Source organism: Pantherophis guttatus, chromosome 3, assembly GCF_059756535.1.
Source record: "Pantherophis guttatus breed Tessera chromosome 3, ASM5975653v1, whole genome shotgun sequence".
Taxonomy (NCBI): domain Eukaryota; kingdom Metazoa; phylum Chordata; class Lepidosauria; order Squamata; family Colubridae; genus Pantherophis; species Pantherophis guttatus.
Window position 1 is genome coordinate 39,252,652 of NC_142065.1, and position 19,386 is coordinate 39,272,037.

The 19,386-nt window shown below is 37.5% G+C and overlaps 1 protein-coding gene and 1 long non-coding RNA gene across 7 annotated transcripts in view; one reads left to right on the forward strand and one right to left on the reverse strand.

The window, feature by feature from the left end:
- Window positions 1–19,386, forward strand: part of SYT6 (synaptotagmin 6) — a 147,175-nt gene that overhangs the window by 96,766 nt on the left and 31,023 nt on the right. The window lies entirely within an intron of this gene.
- The window catches only part of LOC117663796 (uncharacterized), a 33,663-nt gene continuing 22,098 nt past the window's right edge, over window positions 7,822–19,386 (reverse strand). For 3 of the 4 annotated variants that reach the window (XR_004590816.3, XR_015733016.1, XR_015733018.1), the window contains one exon: window positions 10,999–11,785. This is a non-coding gene — a long non-coding RNA (uncharacterized LOC117663796). Of the gene's footprint in view, window positions 11,786–19,386 lie in introns of all 4 variants that reach the window. The other variant, XR_015733017.1, reaches the window with a different exon arrangement.

The following is a 19,386-nucleotide window of genomic DNA, read 5'->3' on the forward strand; positions in this document are numbered from 1 at the left end:
CTCTCTCTCTCTCTCTCTCTCTCACACACACACACACACACACACAAAGGTTGGATTGGATATCTCTCTCCCACCCTCCTTCCCTCTCTGCTTTAGGCTTAGAAAGTCTGCCAGTGCTGCTCCTCATTTGGCAATGCTTAAGGAGAATTAGGGGCTAGAGACAGTTGACATTCTCATCTCTGCTACAGGTGAGGCTCTCAAAGACTTTTTGGCAGGCACGCAATGCCTCCTCCTCAGCCTCTCAGTACTAATGAAATGCAGCTCTACTGCCCAGGAGAGGCAAAGCATCTCATTTTGTACAAACCATCTGCTGCTGGCGGATACACGCTATGGGTGACATGGCGGGTCCATCCAGGGCATGGAAGTTCTGCTGCTAGCCTGGCAGCCCGGCTTGAGCCATGGGGTTTTTTAAAAAAGTATTTTCCCTATGGGGGGCTACCGAAATGGGAAGCGTGCCTCTGCCTGCATAACTAGGGGGAGACTCTCCAGAGGCTCTCCACCCTGCAAAAACCAATGGCTTGAAAGTGGCTCCTCTGCCACCCCACATTCCCCTGCTGCCTTCCCCAAACACCTCCCCCCATTGTAAATGAGGCACGCCGTTTGGGTGGGAAATGCCTGGAATGCAATAAAGTCCACCAATTCACTTCCTGCTGGCGGGCTGGCTAATGGGGTGAGAGGAGAGGCGGGGGAGCCTCCGAAAGAAGGGGGCTGAGGGAAAGGGCATGTGCTACAGCATGCTGCGGATGCCCTCGCTCACCCTTTGCCTGGTTTCCCTCCTCCCACGGTCTCAGTGCTCGCTCGTGTTCCCCCTTCCCACTCTAGCTTGATTGCAGGCGGAGCCACATTGCCTTTTGCAAGCCTACTGTCGGAGAAGCTGGGTGCCAGTGAGAGCTGGCTTTTTGCCTAGCTTTGTCCAGCTGTCGGGGGGGGCATGGCTTCCTCCCCAGGCCCCCATCTGTTTCCCCCCCAACAGCTGGACAAAAATAAGCAAAAAGCCAGCCCTCACTAGCACCCAGCTTCACCGACAGCAGGCTTGGAAAGGGCAATGTGAGCTTCTACCTAGTCAACCTAGACTAGGGAGGGAGAGAGTGTGAACGAGCCAGAGGCCCTTCCCTGCAGCCTTTGCCCAAAGCCCTGTGCCACACCAGGAGGCTGAAGTTTGCATTTCTTCCCCACTCTGACCCATGCATACTTTGGCAATGTGACTGTTTCTCTCCGCCCCCTTTTCCAGCTGCTGGATCAGAGAGATGAACCTAGCTTTGCTGCCCATTGCAGCCAGGAATCTCAAAGCCGAGAATGAACGTTTGTGCTACAACCAGCCCCTAGATTGGCCTCCTGCAAACTCCGTCTCTCAAGGAGCCCGACTGAACTTTTGTGCGCCACTCGCTGAGGTGAAGGGTGGGGCTGGAGCTAATAGGTAGCCAAACTAAGTGCCCAAAGGACCCCATCCCATCATCAGGAGTCCTGGTGCCTCAGCGAGTAAAACTTCGGCTGGGCTCCTTGGAAGATCACGAAGTTTGCAGGCCGCCTGCCTAGCTAGCGCCCAGATTGGCTGCAACACAAGCATTCATTCTCGACTTTATTTGAGATTCCTAGCTGCGATGGATAGCAAAGCTAGGACTGACCACAGCCAGCTTTCTCATTTAGGGAGCCTCTGCTGATTAGGAGGGCCGTGCGGCAAGAGAAAAGGCATTACATATCAGCCTCATCCGAGGCGACTGGCTGGGAGGGGCAAGGGGCATGGCCGGGCGTGGTTAGTTACCGGTTCAGGCAAACCGGTATGAATCCCACCACTGGAGAAACCTGATTATGCAAGGTTTGGCCAAAACAAATTCTAACCTTATAGTTGGTATGGCTAATGATCAGGATCTACAGAGGAAGAAATTGAGATCCAAAAGAAAAACTCTTTCTTTCCTGTATTTCCAAAGTGTAAGACAGCTGGACTGCAGAAGTTTCAAATCACCCACTTTTCATCTTTTCCATTTAATATCTCTTTCCATTTTGAATTGTGTTACATATTGCAGAAAAATGTTGGGAATCTATACATATATTGTGACCCAATAAGTGGCTCTAATTTTTTATATTCAGCTATTTAGTCATATTTTTCACTGGGTATTCTGTTCCTGTTATTGCCAATCTCTTACTGTAAATATTTTGTTAGCAAAATATTTTGCTGGTACAGAACAAGAAAAAAAAACCACCTTGAATTTTAATGGGGATCTTTGTTTTTTACTAAGATGGTGTCCTGAGAATAAAAGTTTCTCCGCTTAGGTTTTGTTAGTGTACCAGAATGGTATATAATCAGTTTGAAAAAGCACTGAACTCATAACTCAGAAAGAAAAATTAAAAACACTGTAGGATAAGAAGTCAATAAATCTGTGCTGCTGATATAATAATGCATAGAATTCAAGGAGTATGACTGTGAGTGATTTTCATCATTCCCAGTGTAAGGTAGATAAGTTTTCATATTTATGGTATGCAATTCATCTTTTATTTTAATCTAAAATAATATTGCAAGTATCCAATTTCTATCTAGTTCAACCTGGTAGCTGTACTAAGGAATACAAATGAGAGTCTGTTTCTAATTTTGTATCCCTTTTACTGAGAAATTGCACATTCTGTATGCTGTTCAGGTTGCATCTTGGGACTAAATCTTATGGAACCCAGTGGAGTTTGTTATAAAAGGACAGACATAGACATAGAACTATTAGATGACTACCACTCAAGCTTTTATTGGTATGCATTTATAAAAAATAGAAATGTACCTGTCTTTGAAATATATTTAGTGAAAAAATATACAAGAATTTCAGTCTAATTTCAACCATCCTGCTTATTTTGTTGCATTTATGAACATATGCCTTGAGCCTTGTTTTATTTTTCACTGGCACTTTATTTTTTCCTAATTTCTATAAATTTGAGAATACTTTTATCATATTTTAATCTTTTTCCATGAGATATTCCTTCTTAACCTAAATAGTACAGATTTGCTTTGTCACAATAATTGGTTTCAGGGCAGGGCTCCACTTGCAATGGAGCTACGAAAATGTCACATCCAGCTCTATGATCCCTAATGTCACTGATACTTTGAGAGAGATGTCCATGGATTTGAAGAATTAATTGAAAACAGAGCATTCATTGGAAATGAATCTCTTTATCTCAGTTACAGAAGGAAGAAAGAGGCTGCATCCTTGTGAATTCTTACTTGGAATAATCCCATGCTAGCCTTCTGATTAGATATGTAGAGACTGTTAAAAAATTAGAAATGGTCTCTCTTTTTAGGGCTGTATAAATAGAACTATTATTGTATGCTTGCAGACAGATGGTAAGTCAATGAAATTTTTGATAATTTCTCTCTCTCTCTCTCTCTCTCTCTCTCTCTCTCTCTCTCTCTCTCTCTCTCTCTGCCAACAAGTAAGCAATGATGTATACTAAATGTTTCCCATTTATTATTAATTTAATATTCATTTTGTAGAATATATTTAAAACATTCAAATATTGTTAGTATAGTTCCACATACAGTTAATAATTTCCACTTACATTACATTACATTAAAATTTAATACTCAGCATGAACTTTCAGAGAAGCTCCGGAGGCTGTATACAAGACCACACATAAGACCACGCATAGAAGAATGTGCTGTGTGCTGTTGATTATAGTATAGTGATTTTCTGTACTTTTTTTTTTTTTGCTTAAGATTCATGGTTGAATGAAAATTCATGTGGTTCATGTTTAAAATATCTGGGGAAATATATGGAAAAGTATTAGTGAACATTAAAATGAGTTATTTCTGAAAAATTGCTTATAAGAATGCAGATATTATGCAAAATTAAATACTAAAATTCATGTTAGGGGAAATGTTCACAAAAATGAATGAATAAGTTTCTGCAAACTGTTTTTAAAATGTAAAAACAAAACACTGGAAAAATATGAGATTGAGGAAATTTCCACACAGGGTCTCTGCACAACTCCAGAATTGCTTCCTTTCCCTCTCTTTTGTCCTCTTTATTTGCAATAATGAGAGCTTGTAGATAGTCTGTTTTCCCAATCTCGCTTTTATATAGGTTCCATCCACACATGCAGCCTGCACTCTTTTGATATCAATGTGTCTCTCTATTCACACAACACCATGCCATTGGATTTGAGACATTTTCTGCATCTGAGTCATTCATTTCCAGCTCAGCTGCATCTCCAGAGGAAAGCTTGCAAAGGCAATACTGCAGTATTTCTTCTGGAATGCCAGAGGAGAGTTTTCCATTGGCTTGAAAAGCCAGGCAATGGCTTCTCAGATTTCCCCCTTCTCCCATGTAGGAAGTACCTTGCCATTGTTCTCTCATCAGTGAAATTCAGAAGTGGTTCCTTACCCTGTTTTGATGCAAAGCAAATGAAAATTGAAAGAAAGGGCAGGAGAGTGATTACTGACTGGAAGATCAATTTTTACACTTCCCAAATAGTCAGATGGAAGGACAGCTGGTCAGTTCATGAGACTGCACAACAGTTAGCAGCAAAGACACTCTTGGGGTGAAACAGGTGCAATTCTCAGAGTTGATAGTGATGAAAATGGTGACAATAGGGAAGTACTTGTGAGATTGAGACAGGTCCATTCATTGGTCCTCAAAATGATTCCACAGGTTTCCATTCACAGACCTCACTCAAAACTGGATTTTTGCCTTTGTTTTGCAAAAGAGGTGGCAAATTTACACCACCTAATGAAAAGAGACAGGATGGATCTGATGAGAATTCTATTTTATCCTATTTTCTTGGAGACTAGCACATTAGCCTGTATAAAATTATTTAAATTAACTTCAGGAGAGCAAAGAAGTGACACAATTTGCCATGATGAAGCAATTCCTGTGCCTTTGAATAGCTTCAGATCATTGCTGTGGGAGAAAGATCCTCTCTGCCTTTCTCCCAATGTTTTTTTTTTTTTTAATTTGATTTATATGCCACCCTTCTCCGGAGACTCAGGGCGGCCTACAATGCACTAAGCAATAGCCTTCATTCTTTTGTATATTTATACAAAGTGAGCTTATTGCCCCCACAACTGGGTCCTCAATTTACCTACCTTAGAAAGGATGGAAAGCTGAGTCAACCTTGAGCCTTGGCGAGATTCGAACCTGCAGTAATTGCAGGCAGCTGTTCTTAATAACAGGGTGCTTTAGACCACTGTACTACCAAAGTACTTTGGCGAAAGTACTTCTATTCTGGATGCTTTAGTGTATTCAATGCCATCCAGTGTTCACCAAAACTGCCTAGCCTGGGAGATCTTTACTTTGAACCTGGTCCCAGGTCATCTGCCTTTAATTTTTATTGTGCCTATCTGGCAGTGTTTGCTGAAGCCTGGAAATATTCTGGCCCATTTGGCAAAAGAAGATTCCCCTCAGCATCTGAGATAAAAAGATCGAGAGAGGCTGTGAAGCAAATCAAGATGAAGCAAGATGGATGCTCCCTTTTGCCCTGAGTGAAGAATGAAGAGGCCACACTGCTGTAAGAACTTAAATCAAAGCACAGCTCTTCTTTTCAGCTTTATATCACTTTATCAGCCTTAGTGATTGCTTTGTGAATTGTGGGAATTCCTTTTTTGTAGGGGTGAGAGTATGAGGAGATTTCTAATCTTTTCTCCTCATAGACATCCTTCATCATCCCTATTCAGGATTCCTGTTTGTAAACATTGTTTAGAATGCCTCATCTTAAGTCGAGACACTGACAATCTGTTTAAATCTATTTACCTGAAAAATAGCTAGTTGCAAAATTATTACTTTGATTTCTTTCTTATAGCATGTAGCAACAGGTTCTTAAATGTAACAATATAACAATTGTAATAGCACTTAAACTTATAGCATTCTCTGAATGGTTTACAGTGCTAGCATATTGCCCCCAACAGACTGGGTCTTCATTTTAATGATCTCAGAGGGATGGAAGGTGGAAGGCCTTGAGCCGATCAGGATCAAACTCTTGGCTGTAGGCAGAGTTAACCTGCAAAACTGCATTCTAACCACTGTGCCACCACAGCTCCTGGTGGCTGTAATGGTGGCTTAGCATATTGACAGGTGCTCTTATAATTACTCATATTTTTAATGACTAGACAAAATTGTTCAAAAGGATTGAAGAATGAAAATAGTAGTTTGCAGAAAAATCCTCAGAAATAATCTAAAATTGACAGCTCCATCCTTCCCTACAAATAATGCACATTAAGTGAAACAAGACCATTCAAGCACTTTACAATGCTTTTGTGTTCAGCTTAACCAATACTTTATTATTTGCTAAAAGTGCTGCATCTAATAGCTGATTAACATATCTCTTCCAAGGAGTACGATGAGTCTGATTCAGCGCTTCATGGGAAAAAAGGTGCTATTACTGAACTACAAATTACTAGTGTGGCAGAGAACTACTGTCACCTGGGCAATTGTTCTCTACTCTTCTGAATTGGTGTGACAAATGGGATTCCTTAATTTCATTCTTAACTACAGGAAAACAATGTAAGTGTGAAAGGAGTTATTTGCAAGGAATCGAAATGAATGGAGGATTTTATCTCAGCTTCAAGAAAAAGTTCTTCCCATTAGAAATAAATGGAAAGATTGTCTTTCACATATATTTAGAAGAAACATGCAGCCATTGTTGAATTGGGGCACAGATGATTAGTAGTTCAAGTGTTTACCTAGCTAGTCCTATCCTTCTTTCCCATATAGCTAGCTGAACTCTATGCCTAAATATTGTCAATTTAAATCCCACCAGAAAATAAGAATGTTAAAAGAAGACTAAACTTAAAAAAGAGTGTTCTCCTACATCTCCCTTATCATATATTATTAAGAGATCTTCATAGAACTTTTTGTACTTTAATTGGTATTTTTCTGTCCTGAAAAATATGATGTATTCTAACCTTGGCTATTTCATTATTCATTCTTGTCTGCAAGCAATTTAGGAATGAGTACACTGATGGCAAGTGTTGAAGAATTGGTAATGTAGGTGTTCTCCTCATTACATCCTTGTTTCACTAACTTCTTGAGCTGTTGAGTCCTGACTCCAATTACACTGCATTTCCAGTTGCATCATTAGCCTTTCTTATTCCATTACAATCTTGATACTTCTGTTCTCTTTTGTCCTTCTTATAGCCTTACCTAAATCTATTTTTGAATTTTCTTATATATACATATTATAATACTGAACTGTTATCATTATTATTTTTGTGAACAAATAAGTTTCTGTTCTACTTGCAGAATTTAGTTGTAATCTGACACTTCAACCACTTGCCACATTAAACCACATATACTATGGTACCATATCAAAGCAGACAATATTTTTGCAGGCAAAATCTGCACTTTTAATCTCTTTTTTTTTAAAGGCTACCAAGGAGCATAAGCATAGGGAAGATAAGAGTACATTTGGGGGGAGTTAATTTAAAATATTAAATGCAACACAAACGTAACACACTATTCTTGTTAATATTTTGTCCCAATCTGAAAAAAGGGATAGCAGTATATATAAAGTGCTGTTTTGCTGCTAATTTTCAGTGGTACAATCTTATCCAGTAGGCCTTCAGAGCTGCTAATAACAGGCTGGGAGGTACCTATGGGCAGTAGATTTACTATCCCATTTTATATAATCATTTCTTAAAATGAGTGCTGAAGATGAATGGTGTCTTTGTGTATTTGTATTTGTGTATTTACTCAAAGAACTTTGAACCACACTTACAGGTAATTTCAAACTTCTTCCCAGATTGCGCATAAATAGCTTACAGTAGAAACTTATAGCAAGAATAGAATAGAATAGAATAGAATAGAATAGAATAGAATAGAATAGAATAGAATAGAATAGAATAGAATAGAATAGAATAGAATAGAATTTTATTGGCCAAGTGTGATTGGACACACAAGGAATTTGTCTTGGTGCATACGCTCTCAGTGTACATAAAAGAAAAGATACATTTGTCAAGAATCATAAGGTACAACAATTAATGATAGTCATAGGGTACAAATAAGCAATCAAATCATATTAGAAAACAGTCAATATAAATCATAAGGATACAAGCAACAAAGTTACAGTCATACAGTCATTAGTGGAAGGAGATGGGTCATAGGAACCATGAGAAGATTAATAGTAATGCAGATTTAGTAAATAGTTTGACAGTGTTGAGGGAATTATTTGTTTAGCAGAGTGATGACATTTGGGAAAAAACTGTCCTTGTGTCTAGTTGTTCTGGTGTGCAGTGTTCTATAGCATCATTTTGAGGGTAGGACTTGAAACAGTTTATGTCCAGGATGTGAGGGGTCTGTAAATATTTCCACAGCCCTCTTTTTGACTCGTGCAGTATACAGGTCTTCAATGGAAGGCAGGTTAGTAGCAATGTTTTTTTCTGCAGTTCTAATTATCCTCTGAAGTCTGTGTCTCAGGGGTGAAATCAGCAGGTTCTGACAGGTTCTGGAGAACCAGTAGCGGAAATTTTGAGCAGTTCAGAGAAACGATAGTGGAAATTTTGAGTAGTTTGGAAAACCGGCAAATACCACCTCTGGCTGGCCCCAGAGTGGGGTGGGAATGGAGATTTTGCAATATCCTTCCCCTGGAGAGGGGTGGGAATGGGAATTTTGTAGTATCCTCTCCCTGCCATGACCACCAAGCCACACCCACAGAACTAGTAGTAAAAAATTTTGGATTTCACCACTGCTGTGTCTGTCTTGGGTTGCACAACTAAACCAGGCAGTTATAGAGGTGCAGATGACAGACTCAATAATTGCTTTGCAGAACTGTATCAGCAGCTCCTTGATAAGATAAGATAAGATAAGGCAGGATACAAGAACAGATGGAAACACAATGAATTCAGAATTTCTATCTAACTTTCTATTAATAAAGTAAATAAGATGATTCTGAATTAGATCTCTGTCAATGACTGTTATGGATCTGGCCAAATTCAATAGCTGTTTGAATAATGGCCCACTGCTGAAATTGCAAATAAGTGCATATACTTTTATGATTTTATACTTTCCAGGAGACCATATTCCTCAGAAGCAGACCTGTAAATGTCATTATTGGCTAGCAATCTGATGATGTTGGGAAATGTAGTTTGGTAGTGTCCAGAGGTCAGAGGGTCCTCAACCCTGTCATACATTAAGATTAAACCTGCCCAAATGATGCCTTCCAGATGTGCCAGATTCAAATTCAATAATCCCCAGTCATATACTTATTAGATGTGTATAGTTCTACACATCTGGGAGCAGAAATCCTTGCTTTCAGGGTTTATCAAATGTTTTAGAGCTTATACTGCAGTCTTTAAACACTCAATAGTTTTATCACATTTTAATCCACATTTTATTGCATTCTGCAGAGCTTTAACTTATTAAGATAGCCCTAAGAACTATTATGCCCTTCCCGTCTTTCTTTTTCCCAGTGAACTATATTGAGATCTAAGATTTATTTCAGGATTGTATCTAGAGGGTAAATCTGTAAGTTTAATATTCTTAGATAAACAGGCAGTTTTATTTCTATTAAAAATTCTGTCTACTGACTTGCTGTTGTCTGCTTATAAAGGCTGTTGCTACATGTCAGCTAGCCTCAGGATTACTTAAATAGAAAAGAAGTTCCAAGTAGGAAGATATGAGATCCAGCCAAAAAACTGTTATTTGAAGGACTTTATGACAAATTTAATTTTTTCTCATTGCTGTAAATTTATGTAAAGAATCAATTATATATATATCTTCCAGTTGAATGAATCTTTTAATATTTATCATAGCTATTTACATTTTAAAACATTCATTCCAGATGTAAGATCATAGATTGGATTAAAGTTAGTAGGCAGATGAGAAAAGGCATGGGAGAACCATCAGATTGAAGGCTGATGGCTCATATCCCTTGAGCCCATTGTCTTGGAATATGTGAACAAATGATTGTATATTGTTCACAATGGGATGAAATCAAAGGTTCATGCTGGAAGTTAAGCACTGAGTATAGAGTTTTCTCATAAACCATATATAAATTCCCATAAATTTTGGAAAAAAGAAAGAAGCAAAGTTTAAATCAAAGATGATTTAATCTCTAGCTTTGTTAATATAAGGATTAGGAACTCACATTAGGCATCTCTTGGCTAACTTGATTGGTCTCAAAAAGATAAGGGGAAATTGAATCTATTTGGAATGGGAAACCAGGTAATCCCAGAAGTGTAAAATGGATTAGGAAACTGAAAAAAATCTTATGGCGAAAAGGGACAAATGACAGACCTGCTATGATTTATTATGTGTTAATTATATATGTTGCCCAACTCCTAAGGCTCAAGTCAGTTTTCAGTAATAAAATTAAAACATGAATATCTCTGAGCAAATTCAAAAGAAGGGGAAAAAATCAATCCGAATCAATTCCTTTTCCGCCAAAACACCAACACAGAACTACAAATTTTTTTAAAAAGTTTTGTATCTTTTTTAAAGCTTTTTTAAACAAAAAGCTGCAAAGGACTTTAAAATTCTAGTGGTAATCCATACACTGGTTGTTAAATTAGTGTTATCTTATACTGCATTTTGTACCAACGCAATATTTCTCAGGTTGTTTGGAAATATTAACAGTGCTCTTCAATTTGTAGTGTTGAAAGCAGAGTCACTATGACAAAGACTTCAATTAAGGCTGTGACTGCTACACCTACGTAATGTGGCCAAAGCTCATGCCTAAAGAAAATTACACCAAGAGAACATCTTCGTGGGGGTGACTTTATCTTTTAGTACAAATATGCTTTTCTTCCTTGCAGGGAACCTGTGAGCCTGCTGCCAATTCTTATTTTTCCAAAGGGAGCTCTCGCATTGCTGCTTTGCCTAGCAAGCTTTTATAAAACTTTCCATTTTACACAGCACCAATATAATTAATTTGCAGCCACACCAGTCTTTTATATGTATTCTTTGTTAAGTTTTGCTTTTTAAGAATTCTCCCATGAGTGCTCTTTAAGCCTGCCTTAGAGCCCTACTGGAAATCCCATCCTTTTGTTTTAAGACTTTAGGACAAATTTCATTTGCTTCTTTGTACTCATTGTTGAATATGCATTGGAGTATTTTCCTTTATTACTTTACATATTCTGTAACTCAGCTCTAGCAATGAAAACATTACAGACATTAATGACCCCGAGGGCACGTATTTTTCATTTATATTGTAACAGCAGCTTGAAAATGTGCTGATTGTTTTACAAATATTAGCTAACATTTTTTTACACTTAACAGAATGTGTTTACTTTCCATTGTTAAATGTTTTTCAAGAAAAGAAAGACCATGAACAGATGTTCACGTGAAACAGCTCCCCAAGAATCCTCTCTCCTTGTTACTTAACTCCGTGTACATATTTCAACCAGTCATCCAGTAGCTGACATTATAGTCTTCTGGCTGCTACAAAGAAGATAGGAAACCAAGCATGTTTCTCTCTTTTTCCTATAGAATTGCTTGCTTGCATGTTTGACTACAGGGAACAGAAAGAACAGAAACAAGGAGGAATCCACACTGATGTGAACACAGACAAGTCAGGGGCCATATTTTATTTTTGTCACTTATTTTTGTCACTCTGTATTTGTAGAGACAAAAACAAAAATGGTTACAGTTATGGAGTACTTTAAGTGGCCATACAAAACCTGGCCCTCTTGAGAATCTGGACTTTTGTTGTAGGTGAGGAGGGTTATTTAGTTTGGAACCATCTTCTTCTCCAAGTAGAATACACCATCCAACATGGGTTAGCTGGAACTGGATCCTCCAGATGTCCATGCTTTTTAACTGTCTTCATTGTATATTGTAAGACATCCAGAGTCTTTTGGAATGGGTGGTCATAATAGCTTTAATAGATAAAATAAATAAAAAATGTACAAGTGATCAGGGAAAATAATTTTCTCAAAGGTAGACTCCTTACTTTGGAACAGGTAACATGTTGATCCCACCTTTCTGTAAGTCACTCAGAATCCTTAGATTCTAGTATTCAAATTCTTGTTATACACAAATAAGCAAATTCTCCAGTTAGCAGCTCAGACAACATAGACTTTGTTTAACCTGGGGCTAATTTTAATCACTTTAGGGGTAATTATGGTAAATGGTCCAATTAACCTGGGTTTTCTCTATACACAACATATTAATGCTAACCCCATGATCCAATTAAAAGTGTCATGGAAATAAGGTCAGCATTAACTACATAATACCCTCTTTTCATTTCAAATGTTGTCTTCCATGTGTATTCTGTCATTGACATCAAAGTGGATATGACATGTGCTTAGCAAAGGAAGATACACTTTTTAATTGCATAGATAGGCAGCATATAATTTCATAATCACTTTCATTTAGAATGTCATTTTACGTTTTTTTTCTTGGAAGTGAAATGAAAGTGCATGAAAAAACATAGAATGACTGAGAATAAAATAACAACATGGGAACCTTTTTGAATGTGTAATGGAATGTTTGTACTGTCTTATATGGAAGGAATAATCCTATATGTGTTAGAGTTTAGGCAAAGTTTGTTAGCAAATTCTGATTGATTATGTCAAATTCCAAAGTTGTATACCAATGTCAGCTCAGTAGAAAACTTTAGTTGGGTAAGATAATTACTTGTACCTGAATTTTGAATTCAGATTGAGCTTTAAATTTATGAACGTAAACTAGCAGTACCAGATGCTGCTCCATTCCTGTAGACAGCTTCAATCGTTGGGAAAAGGATTAAGAATAACATAGAATTGGAATAACAGCACTATCAACAAAGAGCAGGTCAAATCTTATCTCTATGTCAAAAAGAGTTGTTTTACCAGCTCTGCAGAAACTCAGCAGAGAGAGTTGGTGGTTCATTTGTGCAAGGGAACTTGTTCCCTCCATTGAGAAGGATTGGTTAGAATTGCCTCAGGGACAGTTAATTTATTAACAAGCTTTTCCTGATTTCACTGAATGGACAAATTCACCTCTAAGAAGGTGGTGTTGAAGATATTCAGGCTTTCAGTCCTGTAGGGTTTTGCTGATAATAGCACCTTAAACTGTATCTGGTAATTAGCTGGCAGCTTCTGAAGCAGAGGTATTGCTTGGGCAAATTTAGATGCACCTGCATAACTACTCAGAAAGTTGAAGGATGTGACAATGAACTGTCTTCAGGGACAGCCTTGTATAGAGTGATAGTCCATCTATTACTGTGTGCAATGCCTTCTGATCCAGAAAAAGAAGTAACTGGCACACTAGATGTACTTATGCAAAGGTTCTCCTGCTTGGCCTCTACCTGGTATCCAAGCAGGAGCCACAAGTCCAGAACTCTAAGATTGTGAACCAGTTCCAGACAGCGGAGCATAACTCAAGCCAAGATATAGATGAAACATCTAGATTCAGAAGACCTTTCCTAATCAGAACCTAGCCATTTCCAAACACCTGGTCAAGACTTTTACCACATCATCTGTCCAGGACACAGATGAAGAACATCAGCTCATCGATGATTCCTCACCAATTTATCAATAAATCAATAAATTATTTCACTGAGTGGCTTCCTATAGATGTGGAATAGTAGGAAGAAATGGATAAGCCCTCTGGCAACTCGGAACATTTGAGAGTTTGACCTCTTTCCTACCACTGATTGATACTTGATGCTCAGAAAGAAAGAAAAACACTATAACATAATGTCCCATTCCCAGTCCTAGTTACATATCCCCAAAGGAAACCATGGCCAATGGTATTAAAGGCTTCTGACAAATCCAGCAAATCCAGAAGACGATTGTTTAAAATAGCTGGGTCAAATGATGGTTTCTTGAGGAAGTGATGCACTACCATTTTTTCAAAGTTGAAGAATAAATGCCCCATTCTCTCAGGATGTATTGACCTACACCAGTGGTGGGTTTCAAATTTTTTTACTACCGGTTCTGTGGGTGTGGCTTGGTGGGCATGGCATGGCATGGCTTGGTGGGTGTGGCAGGGGAAGGATACAGTAAAATCTCCATTCCCATCCCATTCCAGGGGAAGGATACTGTAAAATCTCCATTCCGTCCCCAATCCAGGGGAAGGATACTGCAAAATCCCCATTTCTTCCTGATCAGCTGTGACTTGGGAGGCAGAGATTAGATGGGGGCAGGACCAGTCAGAATTTTTACGACCAGTTCTCTGAACTATTCAAAATTTCCGCTACCAGTTCTCCAGAACTGGTCAGAACCTGCTGAAACCCACCTCTGACCTACACTCTCATTTTTCCTATTTTAACCAGTCAGGAGAGACAATGATGCAATATATAGGTAACCAGTTTATAGGATTCACATCCTCTAGATTCATAAACTGAAACTGATCATAGCTAATTTTGCATGATGGTACCTCTGTTACCTCACTTGGCCAGATTGGCTGGCATCCAATTCTGATGGTGATCTATACTTTCTTTCCAAGCATCTGTAAAGTTACCATGTCTTATTTATTTAAGCTATGCTTTTTACAAATAATGACATATTAGTCATGCTCATACAATATTCATAACATACTCATACATTAATATGGAGATAGATCCCTACAAGTGGTTCTGGCAGCACAAAATTACTTTAACTGGTCATAAACTATGATTTTGAAGAATGCAAAGAGAAATCTCACATGAGCCCATTTTTCCGAGAATACTGACAAGACAGTAATGGACATGGTTGGGTATTGCAGGCAATCAATGTTAGGGAGGTTTATTCTTGGCTGTCAAAACTTGCCACTGGTTCTGTAATGGAGGACTTTAGTTTTTGCTTTAGAAGTTCAGGCTGAACATAAAGGGGAGGGGAGGCAAACAGCATTTTGTCATGCAGACTTCAGAACAAAATTGTAACATGATGGTTTTACTATCTAATTCATTGTGGCACAATCAATTTATCTGTCAATTATTTTCCGGTAAACAGTGTCTATTCCTAGAGCAATGTAAAACAGCTCTTTGTGAAGTTTTATCGTGAAGCTTTTGGCCAGCTTCAGTGCTAAGGCAATTCACTTTTTGCATATCAAATTAAGTGAGTATCACAGTTCTGATTTATGTGAAATTTGCAACAGAGTCAAATTTTCTTTCTCTGTGTGCGTTCTTATTCATCTAAGATAACAATATCTGGGCTGTAAAAGTCAGAATAAACTCTAGATGACACCAAAAGGTGAATTTTCTACTTATCTGTATTTTTGCAACCACGTAAGGCTAGTGCAACAGGAACAGTTTTCTGTGATTCTGCACTTATCTAGATTCTGCAGGATCCAGATATGGCACTCTTAACTTATTCAAAGGTGATACATTTATCCATTTATTTTCTATCATACACTTTCACATCCTTGCACTTCTTAACCATATTTAATCTATTAATCCCATTTTCTGGATTCAGCAACACAATGAACAATATATTACACAAGCTAGGTTTGCTCAATGTATTGGGCTAAATGTGGCCAGCTAACCCTAACCCTAACCCTAACTGTACAAATGGCATTCATTTGTTCTGTGAGTATCAGACCAATGCAGGTTAGTGTGCATCATTTAAAACAAAAAAACTATGGTGCTCTCTCTTAGAGATATTCTACTTTTAATCCTCTTTCAGATAATTCTGTGAAGAGATAAAACAGTACTCTAAGCCTTTTATGAAAGATACAGAGCCAATGAGTAATTTGAATAATCTCCTTGATTTTAAGTCTTCAATAAATTTCCCAATTAATACTTACATAAGTGTTAAATGGCAATTAGTAGGTGCTCTCATCACAAATAAGGTTTCTTTTTAGTCTTTCATTTACCAGTTCCATTTCTCATAATAGATGGAATTGGGCAAACCACAGTGTTTTCTGCATTTGGGGGTCAGCCTTAATGAACTAAGGGATAAGCCTATAAGAATCTAAAGGTATCAGTAAAATAAATTGTTCAGGATCTAGAGAATTATTAATTCACACTTAGCTATTTGAAAGATGGAATAGCTACCCGAAAAGGTACCTTAAAATGAAAGCTAATATTGGAAAGTTAATCAGGATTAGTCAAATTCATTACAGAATGAGATGCTGATAAGGTTGAAATGTATTTATTTACTTTGTCATCCACAGCCATCAAGGGATTTTTTAGCAGCTTACAACATCCTCCAGGACCTTATATTAATGTAATTTTGTATATTCCTGACTTTAGCATTATGGATCACTTAATATCTTTAACTGAGATACTATCTTTAACTTGATAGTAGATGTCTTAAAAATAATTAAAGAAAAGAGAATGGAGCAGCAAGTTCAAGCAGAGCACAAGTATAACAAAGGAGAGTCCAGTTAGAAAATGGAAAACAACAATACTGTGTGAAAGAAAAAGAAATGAAGTCACAAGAAGAATGAACTATATAAACTTCAAGCATATAAATAAAAAAAAAACTTGCATATTGTTCTTCAGCCAAGGCTAGAATAATTCTAAACCATTGTTTTATACATCAATCCATGATTTATTGAATAACCCTAAAATGTAAACTAGATGGCTTGTAGCAAGAATGAGGACAGAGCTATAATATAATATGGATGGGGTCATGGAATAGTCTTCAATTTTTTGTGTTTTTCAAGAGAGACATTTTTTTTCATCTTTAAAACTATATTAATCCAATGTTCTAACACCATTTACATGAGAGTTCCATCAATAGCACATTAAGAACCACACTACAAAAAATGATTTGTCTAGGATCCATTTGGCAGAAGTTTCAGGATTTAAGGAAAAACTATGTAGTCTAAGCCTTAAATTCTTCCTTTCCAAAATGCTGAAATGGCTTAAATGTGGGGCCCTTTCCAGTCTAGGGTGTACTTAGGGACCACAAAACAGATGTAGATATACTGCATGCTTTCTTGGGCAAGTTGCTTTGGAGGAAAATAGGTTGCATTAGAACTACAGAAAATGATTAAAAAGGGATATGAAACCTTAGCTAGAATAGAATTGTAAAATGGGGGTAAAAAGGATCAGGGATGGCAAAACTTGAGAAGACAGATGTTGCCAACTAAAAAGAAAAAAAAAGGAAAAGTGAATTTCTTTTCCAGCAAGTTGAATTTATATGATGATTTGACATCCAAGTAGAAGAGTGAAGACAATAGAAAATATTAATAGAGGCAGAAAGGAAGGAAACAGAGGCATCACATTACACCCATGATTCAAGTTTCTACAGGCACTGTCATAGTTGTGTTTTAAGATTGGCCAATTTATAGTTACATCTTTTGAAAGAAATATGTATCCATTGAACATGTGTTCAACAGACACTCTAGAATGAGATTCTGATCTTTCTATTTTTTTCTATTTACAAATGTCAGATTTACATAAAACATTTCAATTTGTAATGTAAACACTTCAGTTAACAGAAGTGATAAATGCTAATTTAATGTCAGTTAGGGAATCATAAATAAGCATATGAAACAAGCCCAGGATTTGATAGCTGAGTTCATAGCTGAAGACAATTGCAGAGATGTAATTTCTGATTACTGTACTGTACATAGATAATGCTTTGGACAGCAGTTTTATATCCATATACTACACAACCCATGAACTGTAGGTCATCATTTCAGAGATACTTCCCTCCCTAAAATGAAAAACAGAATGATCATGGGCAGACCAAGTATCAGTAGGAGCAAGAGCAATTTCTGACATCCTATTGTTAGCCCCATTGACTTTCTTTGTGGGAAGCTGGCAGTCCTTCCTTTCCTTTCCTTCCTTCCTTCTTCCTTCCTTCCTTCCTCCCTCCCTCCCTCCTTCTTTACCTACCCCCCTTGCCCTTCCACATTTCCTTCCCTTCCCAGCAGCCCTCCCAAGTTCTAAGGGCCCATTGAAAGATCATATGACTGGAACTGACTATTGCAGTGCCATAGTAGCATTGAAAGCAGCAGCACAAGGGTGCTGAAGTGGTTTAAAAAAATCTCCAAAGTTCATTTCCTCAGGAGTAATGTATCCTGGCATTCTATAAGTTAGCTACTTGTTGCCTGATATGGTATTTCATCTAATTTAAGGTTACAAAATATCACACACAAAAGTTTTAGTCCTATATAGAAATGAACGTATTTTCCCATTTGTGCTCATTTCACAAATATAGGTAAAAGTTATTTTATACACAAATAGTAATTTCAATTTTAATTGTTATTTTGAGTATCTAACAAAGACAGATATTTTAGATAAAATCTCAAGGAGCAAACACCATTTCTGTAGACATGTAAGTTCTGCCACTCTGCTTAAGCTGTACATGAGATTGCATGATAAAATAAAATATTCCATTTAAATTGTACTCATTGTTAAAAATAGGCATCTCAGTGCTTTAGATAAGATGTTATTAGTTAACACTAATATATAAGTTAAATTGCATTTAACAGCGGAACATTGAATATTTCAGGTTTTATAGAAGTATTATAGGAGCCATGGTGGTGCAGTGGTTAGAATGCAGTATTGCAGGCTACTTCTGCTGTCTGCTGGCTGCCAGCAGTTTGGCAGTTCGAATCTCAACAGGCTCAAGGCTGACTCAACCTTCTATCCTTCCAAGGTCGGTAAAATGAGGACCCAGATTGTTGGGGGCAATAGGCTGACTCTGTAAACCGTTTAGAGATGGCTGTAAAGCACTGTGAAATGGTATACAAGCCTAAGTGCTATTGCTATTATAAAATGTCCTCAATCTCTCTTTGCCTACTGGTTTATATATTTATTTTTTTATACTATTTGTTTCTTAATGTAGATTATTTTTCCTATCTGCTGGTTTTACCTGACTGTTGTGTGCTGCTCACAGTTGTTTTGATGAGATAGGCAGGTACACAGATCCAATAAATTAAATAAAAATCATAACAGCACAACTGACTTCCATGAGAAAATATCAAATACAGTAAGTCTCTTGATGTCACTCATTTAGCCCTCAGCTTTTCCATAGATGAATAAAGGCAGTCAGCAGGCTTTCCCCCTCACTATGGAATTACTTTATTTCATAAAAGCTGAAGTATTTTCTTCTGCACTATTCATTTGCTTCAGTATTAAGCATCCCAGCAGTATGCATGTATGCACACAGATCCTAAAGCGACTCAAGACCTTCCAAAGCCTCAGTGGCAGCTCCCAAAGCATTTCCAAAAGTTTCTATTGGATTTTAATTTTTAATATAATGAAAGGGGAGCATAGTAAAAATGTGGGGAACAATCATACTGCATGATTTTAATAAAATTACACATAGTTTTTGTATGGTTCCCACCACAATGTTGGCTCTGGTAAATCACTCAAAAGCCAAGTAAAACTTTCAGCCCCAAAATGTTGCACATTCACAACCTAAATACAGGTAGGCACAGTTTCTCAGAAGTACTATATAGGATCAAACATTTTATATTAGAGATAGCTTTGTGATACCTTTGTGATATATTAATGATACCATCTAAAATCTTGCAAATCTCCAAGACTCAATTTCAAATATCAGTAGGTCAGAAAACTCCTTTAAAATAATTTATTCTTTCTTTTACAGTGCCG